General features: G+C 33.8%; 1 long non-coding RNA gene across 1 annotated transcript; it reads left to right on the top strand.

Annotated features, from left to right (window-relative positions):
* The first annotated feature begins 8,422 nt into the window (after positions 1–8,422).
* Positions 8,423–9,305, top strand: LOC112517483. The gene is made up of 2 exons (XR_003069683.1): positions 8,423–8,469; positions 8,996–9,305. It is a non-coding gene; the product is annotated as an uncharacterized LOC112517483 (long non-coding RNA).
* Positions 9,306–9,378: the final 73 nt, after the last annotated feature.

The raw sequence follows: 9,378 nt of genomic DNA, 5'->3' as shown, positions 1-9,378 counted from the left end.
AATTAGGTGCAAGTTGAATCTCCAATGACGATTTTAAAAGTTGGTTCCCCAAAATAGGAATCAGGTGAAAATTGGTTCCCCAAAATGATGATTTTGAAAGTTCATTCCCCAAAATAGGAATCATGTGAAAGTTGGTTTCATTTTGGTACAATTTTCCCAAAATTTAATGAAGAATTTAACATAATTGATGATAGTTCGAAAAATTTGGTTCAATTTGTAACTTATAAATTATGCTTTACTCAGTTTCGAAGATGCTTATAAATTGACAAAGACGCGGTGGAGGTTGTTGCAGCTAGCAAATCTGTTTATCATAAAGAGATTCGGCCAAACGAGTATTTCACAGAGAACCAGCAAGGAATTCAATTAATCACCAGCCGTTTTAATTATTTGGAACAACTCGATGAATTTAGCAGATCTTTTTAGGAGGCTTCAATGACCATAGATCAAACTCATCCAATTTTTACAGTGCTATAGCATCTCGGTTCAAGTCTGGGTGGTGGCATGCCATCTTATAAAAGAGATCAAATAGATCATATAATAAAAATAAATTAAATTCCCGATTTATATTTTTTAATTAATTTAGGGGATTCCCTCCCTTTTTCATTTTTACGATATTTTCAACTAGAATATATTAACTCATATTTCCTTTTCGATTGTTTCAGTTGTAATTATAATTCATTTGATAACTTATTGGGCAATGAAATCATAAACCTATATGATTTGTCAGGAAAGGGGATGATAGTTTTTTTTTTTAACCTGGATATCAACCTGTTATGAGAGCTGATTAATCTTAGGTAGGGATGGTAATGGGGCGGGGATGGGGCGGGGACCCCAATACCCGTCCCCGTCCCCGATCCCCCGTATGTGTCCCCGTCCCCGTCCCCGTCCCCGTCCCCGTCCCCGTCCCCGCCGGGGATTATGATCACATCCCCATCCCCGTCCCCAACGGGGAAACGGGGATTTTTTTAAGCAATTTTATTACAAACCATGATATGGAGATATAAACTGAACAGATACTTAATACCTCAAATCAATTAATCTGTTCGTCGCCGGTTGTTCGCCACCGTCGCTGTTGACGCCTTGTGAAATTCCAAAATATCAACTGCATAAAAATTAAACAAAACAGCTTAGAATTAGCAAGTAATCCTTAGTTATACGAACTATTAAACGAAAACGTAGTTCAATTGAAGAACCTAATTTGTACAAGATATCAACTGTCAACAAGAACCTAATTTGTACAAAAACCTAATTTCTAAAAGAAAGCAGACCAGTAGCCGGAGAGGGAGAGCCAGAGAGGGAGAGTCAAAGTGGTAGTATAAAATGGTAGATGATTAATAGAAGACCAGTAGCCGGAGAGGGAGAGCCAGAGAGGGAGAGTCAAAGTGGTAGTATAAAATGGTAGATGATTAATAGAAGACCAGTAGCCGGAGAGGGAGAGCCAGAGAGGGAGAACCGGAGTGGGAGTCGCCGTCGGCCACTCGGCCTGTCGCCTTAGCCGGAGAGGGAGAGTCTGGTCGGGAAAGGGAGTCTCTAAGCGCCGTCCGAACTCCGACGTTCGTGTCTTACTCGTATACTAGGGAAGGAAATCGTACAATGACAATGAGGAGGGAGGATGCGGGAGGCGGGAGCCGGGAACCAGGAAGGACATTGTAATTGTGATTTGTGAATTTGTACTCATGGACTGGACTGGAGGAAGGAGAAGATGCATATGCATTTACTTTTTTTATTTCAAAGCCCAAAGCTCAAAGCCCAAATTTATACAAAACATATATATATATAAAACGGGTACGGGGCGGGGCGGGGAGTGCTATACCCGTCCCCGTCCCCGTCCCCGGCTTGCGCCAAGCGGGGATCCCCGTCCCCGTCCCCGTCCCCGGGACCCGATTTTTCGGGGAATCCCCGTCCCCGACCGGGGCGGGTGGACCGGGTTACCCGACGGGTCGGGATCGATTCCCATCCCTAATCTTAGGGCGACCACCTGCTTTGCAGATAGTCTGAAGTCATCGCATTTGAACCTCTGTGGCCACAAGGGGATTTTTATTCCTTCTTGGATTTGAACCTGAGACCTCCTGGTACTTTTTTTATGTCTAACAGGATTATTAATCACTCGTTGGATTTGTTCGGGCCATTTCCCACTAAGTGATTAATATGAATCATTAATCGTTCTTTCATGGAGTTTCTCTCTTATTCATATAGTCCCTTATTTAAAAACAAGAAAAATATATTTAACCACAATAACTGCCTCAAGTACTATTTTTACCCAAGGCTTTGCTATTTTGGGTCAGTTAATCATATGCTTCTCACATTTCGTGAATAGCCGGGACATTGAAGAATATCCAGAAAGGCATTTCGGGAATCGGTTTGATTCTATCTATGTTCCTTCCGTTTGAAGACAGGAATGATCCCAAAAAATCTTTCTTTCTTTTAGTTTTTGAATTTCTCTTGAGTGATCAATGTGTGATATTCCGAATCCTCCTTATTAATGGAATCAAATTGATATCTCGATTGATCAGAAGATCCTTTCAATTGACTAGAATCCCATACTTGAACGAAACTAGATCTTGTGGAATCATATTGAATATTTGACGATACATTCCGTACCTTGCGAAAAAAATAGATCCTCGTTTACCAACCATACATTGTCTAACCAAATCAAATTCTCTCTCAATACGTTCCTCAAAAAATCCGATTTGGGCGGACTCTTCCTCCAACTAACGAAGAGATCTTAGCGGGGTTCGACAATAATGATACCCCCCCCAACATACCAAAACTATATGTCACCCCACCAGTAGTAGGAGATGTAAGGATTGGTACATAGAATAACTTTTTATCTGATTGATAATCATATAAAGCAGAAGATATTTTAGCCATTTGCATCAAGCTCAAACTTCCTTCTTGCATGAATGTCAATGGGGGTAGAAGCAATGGTGAGCAGTGAACGATGGTAACTGTGGAGGATGAAGATGGTCAACATTGGTGTATGAGGTAGTTGTGACTGATGTGGTGGAGGTAAAGGTGGCAATGGACGGTGATAGTGGTAGCTGATAGTGGTCGTGGAGAACGATGAATATGGAGGATGTAACGATGGTGGACAATAGGTGTGATAGAGGTTGTTGCAACTAGGGGTGAGCATCGTAACCGAAACCGCTCTAGAACTGCCGGTTCTAGAACTGATATGATTGGTTCTGGTACCTAAAATACGGAGCCAATAGGGACTGTTTCGGTTCCAGTTCTCATTCTTTTAGAACCGTTAACCGCTGGGTACCGTCAGGACCGGGTTGGGTACCCAGAATCGGAACTGATAGGTACTCGCTATTTAAAAAAAAATATATATTTTATATGTTTATTATATTTAAAAAACTAAAACTAAAATTATTAACTTACCTTTTCGAGTTACACTTAGTCACTTATCGCCGCTACATTTGATATCTCCTGCAAACCGAATACGGTTTCATGGTCTTTCCTTAAAATCGATTTCTACACTCAATGGATACAATAGTTTTCTTTTTAACGGGTACCATGGGCCTGAGTAGGTTTTTTTGTTGTTGAATAGTAATGTTTCCTCACGGATATAGTAGGGTTTTTTTTTGTTCATGGATGCCATGGGTTTGATTTATTATGTTTTTTTTGTTCACTTGTAATGTTTCTTCTACATTGGTGCTTTGTAGTATTTATTTCTTTACATTGGATTAGTTTTCAGGTTTGTAGTATTCATTTCTTTACGTTTGTGCTTTATAGCAGACTAATAATTACTTTTTAATAGTATGAAATGATAAAAAAAAAATTAGACACCGGGTACCCGGTACCGTAACTGGCTATTTCGGGACCAATTCCCGAATAAAGAACCGACGTAAACGGTTCTGATTCCTTAATTCTAGAAACCGCCTGTTCTAGTTTCGAGACTAGTTCCATGAATTTTGTTGGGTATCCGCCTGTGCTCATTCCTAGTTGCAACGATAACGGTGGTGGAGGTTTGTTGCAACGATAATGGTAATGGAGGTAGAGACAATGGTGGAGGTAAAGGCGGTGGTTTGGTTGGTTAATTGACAACGTTGATTGTGGAAAATGTGAAGATGGTAGACAATGATGGTGGTGGCGATTGATAATGGTGGAGGAGGTAGTTGTCGCCGACGTGTTAAAAATATTGGTGGTGGTAGTGGTAGTGGTAGTGGTAATCGATGGTGGTGGTGTTGGTTATGGCGGAGGTGGCTGACGGTGGTGGTGTTGGTTAGGGTGGAGGCGATTTCTTCATCTCATACTTATGGGTAGAATGAGAAAGTAGATATTTATTTTGAGTTTAAAACTTATTTTAAGACAAACTAAAATAATAATATAGACACTTGTTTTAGAATTAAGCGAGTAATAAAATAACTACAGACCATTTCCAACCAAAAAGTGCTAAACCTCCTTAAAAGCATTAATTTTCTTCATTTTGATAAATATGTGCACTTAAAAACTTAAACTTCATTTTTTAATATGTTATTAGAACTTCTATAATAATAAGTATATTCACATGTGATTATATCCATACTAATAAATTTATTATATCATAAAACATTTACAACATAATAGTTTATATTACAATAAATTTATCTATACTATATTATAAAGTATTTGACAAAAATTCTTAAAAACCATTTTTTATGCATGAAGTACTGTTTATTAATGCATATTACTTAAAATTCAAGATTACAAGTAATTTTACGTAAGTACAACTTATTAAAGCTCTATTTTTAAATTCGTGTAACTAACTGCAGATAACCATACACAAATACAAGATAAACATTTATTTTAAAAATAAAAAATCTAAAATATAATTAAGATAATTATTGATATCTAACAGAATGTTGAATTATTATCTTTATAAAAAAATATATTATTAAACAAAAAAAAATTACTTTGTTATTAGACCTAAATTAAATTATAATAAAAAATTCAATTAAAAAAGTTGCACAAAAAAAATGAGAACTATTGAATAGTTAATTTGATATTAATATCGATTTTATTTTTTCCAAAAATTTATGTTATCTTCAAATTTATATAAAAACTAAACAAAAACTATTAAATAGTTGATTTGATACTAATATTGATTTTTTTTTTTTTCAAAATTTCATTCTATCTTCAAATTTATATAAAAACTAAACAAAAACTATTAAATAGTTGATTTGATACTAATATTGATTTTTTTTTTTTTCAAAATTTCATTCTATCTTCAAATTTATATAAAAACTAAACATTAAAATTAAGATTTATCTTGCTGAATTGTGCGAGTATCTTCTAGTTGTATTATAAAACATTTACAACATAATAATTTATATGTACAACTTCTTAAAAATCCATTAACAATATAACTACGATCTTATACTTGTCACAAAAACCACGAAGACAATACATGCTCGTCAAAACATCACCTCTTATCACTTTGTAGAAAGATGAACAAAGTTTGTGTGACTGCTGATTGACTACGTGTTCTGGAATCTAGGAAGAAAAATATATAAATGTATGAGAAAAAAAAATACCCTTTTGTTTTATTCAATAGTTTGAAATTGATGGGTAGTTTTGTAATTCAAGGTGCTTTTGATGCATAACGGTACAGTTGGCAATAGATAAGGGTATACCCGTTATTCGTTATGTTTTAAACCGTTGGATAAATGTACATGTAATCTTTTTTTATCCATTCATCCATTACTAACTTGCCCAAACATCTTAGTAGATGCGATACGGGTAGACGTTTTTTTCGTTATCCATTACCTGTTAAGATATATAATATATATTATATTATAAAACATTTGACAAAAAGCTCTTAAAAATCATTTTTTATGCATTAAGTAATGTTTATTGATGCATATTACTTAAAATTCAAGATTACAAGTAAATTGTGCGTAAGTACAACTTATTAAAACTTCATGTTTTGAATTCGTGTAAATAACTGTAGATAAACAAAAAATATAATTAGAATACTCATTAAATTATAATAAAATACTTAATTATTATATTTATAAAAAAAATATTATTAAACAAAAAATAAAAAATTTAAGTAGTTAGTTTGGTACTAATATCAATATATATATTTTTTTAATTCTTTATGATAGCTTCATATTTATATCTTATTTAAAAATAAAAACATTATCGTTTTTTCAAAACCATATAAAATCGTATTATAACATCGACTGAGACAAAAAAAAAAAAACACAAAACATTAAAATCGAGATGTATTTCGCTGCATTATACGAATACCTTTCTAATAATAATAAACTAGTTGTGCACCCGCGCAATGCGACCGGAGCCATGAATTTTAACGATTTTGAAGTTCTACTGGTTTTATAAGATAAGATTTAACGATGACATATGTTACACTTGGTTTTTACATATTAATACAATTTGAATAAATAAGAGTTATAGTTCCAATTACAGACTATCGATAAAAAAAATTGTATAATAGTTTAAAATCCAATATATTTAAAATCCAACATATTTAAACGACTCCACAAATGTGTTCGATTTACACCAAGAGCAAAGAACCAAGAAACTTGAGTTTTAAGGTAAATACTCAAAACCAACAAAGAAAACTACAAATTTGATAGATCATAAGCCATGAAAAGACAAAAAAAGATGAGTTTTAGAATGAAATTTCAACTGTTTACCTTCTTTCTTGTCCAAAAACTCAGATTAAGGTTAAATTAATATATGTATATATATATTTCAAAAAAACCCAAAAACATATTAATTCAGAATATATTATACAGTGCAATTTGGATAGCTTAACCCCAAAATATATAGTATATATATAAATAAATAACTATAAAAGTATAAATCGTAAATATTAAAAATATTTTTCACAGTATATATATATATATATATATATATATATAATATAATTAAGTCCAAAACTATTCAATATTGGATCATTTCGAAGGTATTAACAAGACGATTATAATGGTGTAACTTGTTAAAATAAAAATGTATTTTTAAACATGTTTTAATTGATATACGAGTATGTATGTTAATTTGATAAATGTTTAAAATGAAACATTTAAAAGTAAAGAACGTAAATTAATTAATTAACTAATTATAGGGGTATAAAATATAAATTTTTAAAAAAAAGTAGTACCTTATGCATGTTAAGGTGTTTTTAAGACTTTAGGCAAATTTGATTTATAAAGTAGTATAGATATTCTTGATAACTAAAGTCTTAAAAACACATTAACATGCATAAGGTACTACCCTTTAATGTAGAAAGCCTTTAAAGTGTTAAAAATGTACAACTTTTTATGCATTTTCAATTTAAGGTACTACCCATTCATGCATAAACACCTCTGCCTCTGAACCCTAATCACGTGAAGATGCTCTCCTATCGCACCTTCGCACGCTCTCCTGCTCTCCTATCGCACGCTTGCACGCACGCCGATTCAGTCTCCAAGAAAGCACGCTCTACTCAGGCGACAAGACAATGCGGCCGTTTAGAAAATCGATTCCTCGAATACACTCCATCCCTCCCAAAGTGACGATTCAAACTCTATTGATGTCCATGATTTAAAATCAGATTATGATTCAAGGCTCAATCGCTCCTCGATCCAGGTAATCGATTCAAACTCTTATTATGTAAATGGTTAGGGTTCATTCCATCCCAAGTACGTTTTGTTGTTACTATGGTTCCTGTTTTATTTTCATTGCTAGATTGTGTTTTTAGATGCGTTTGTTTGTGAATTTGTATGATTTCTTCTGTGTTTTGAAATAAATGCAGATGAATTTTGACAATTTTGTGGTGTTTAGGGCAATGAAGTGAAGGATTTGGGACCTTGCTTTTGCTTGATTTTGTGAATTTCGTTTGCTAACTTAGGGATTTTATTCTCATTGTAGTTGAAAAGGGTGAAATTAGCCTGGGAGTGTTGATTGTGTCAGAAATGTTAGCTGTGCAGGCAGAGCTCTCAAAGACAAAGCATGGCCCTCATTTCTTGAGGACATTTGATGTTGAGGGGCAAGTTCTTTTTCTTTACTGGTTTCACTTTTCTAAATTTATTCTACATTGCTGAAGTTAAAGATTCTCATTTGATAGCATAAATGTTGATGTTTTAACTTCAATGCTTTTTCCTCTGAAAACAAACACTTCTATACATGTACTTTAAGAAGGGGGGGTAATAAATCAGTTTGCTTTGTGAATTTTGTTTTGGATAGCTGAGTACATGTTTCCTCACCTTAGCTGAGTACATGTTTTCTCTCCTTTCATCTATAAAAAACCCTCCCAAACAAAAACCTTCTTAACCATATAGACATATTAATCCACACTGACAACTTTATCCATATAGGACTTAATGAAAACCTACCAAACAGCCCCTTAGGGTTACTATGATTGGTTGCTTGAAGTGTGTGCTCGGACAGTATTAGAATGCAAATTTTGTTGATCATCTTTTTTCTTTTGCAGCACTGAAATGTGGTATTGGCAAGGTGAAGATTACGGTTTGCAAGCAAGTAAGCATCCACATACAATTCTTTATCTTTCATAACATGATACATGTACTGTTAGCATTATCAGATTGTTGGTAAGCTATTTACATTTGTTAATCTTGATCTGTTAAAATCATTGTATGCAGATGCTCCAAATAGCCTATGGAGCAATTTAAACGATAATCAAGATGATCTTTCTTACGTATTTAATGAAACAACCCTAGCAAAGTCCTTTGGGGATTTGGCTTATCAAGTTACCGACAATGGTAATCCATATCTCTAAAAGAAACAGCATACATATTTTTTTCAAGGAATAATTTCTTTTTGATAGAGAAATTTTTTTGATAGATTTCACAAATAGCCATTTCACCGACCAAATTTACCTTTTAGTCATTTCTCTTCCACGTGTTCAAAAAAGTCACCACCTCCGCAAGTAATCAGTCCTCAACTTGTACAGGGAACTTTATGCGTACTGTATGGTCTTTGGTGTTTTATGCATGATTATTTGTCATCTTTAGAACACTAATTAAACTTTTTCTGATGTTTTTAGGATGTTAATATGAAGATTATATCCTTCACTCAGCAAGGGGCAAGAGCTATCTGCATTCTTGCTGCAAACGGTGCAATTTCTAATGTTACACTTGGTCAACCTAATTCTTCTGGAGGTGCTCAACGCGTCACAGTTCGAGGTTTCTTGCTGATCAAATAAGTGGTGTATTAGCTGACTTAGGAAATCATTAGACTTATTTATTGTTGTTAGAAGACATCAAATCTTTTTGGTGTTGTTTTAAATCTTAACCTTAGGTGTTGAAGAGTTGGCATAAATTTAATGGAAAATGGATGTTAATTTGAGGATTTCATTATTCTTTATATGGTTTGTATGCTATGAATCCATTTTCTTGAAATTTTATACCATGTCACGCCAAACGCGGG

This window comes from Cynara cardunculus, assembly GCF_001531365.2.
Source record: "Cynara cardunculus var. scolymus isolate 2C chromosome LG 8, CcrdV1, whole genome shotgun sequence".
NCBI classification, from domain to species: Eukaryota; Viridiplantae; Streptophyta; class Magnoliopsida; order Asterales; family Asteraceae; genus Cynara; species Cynara cardunculus.
This window is presented reverse-complemented; position numbering and strand designations above follow the sequence as displayed.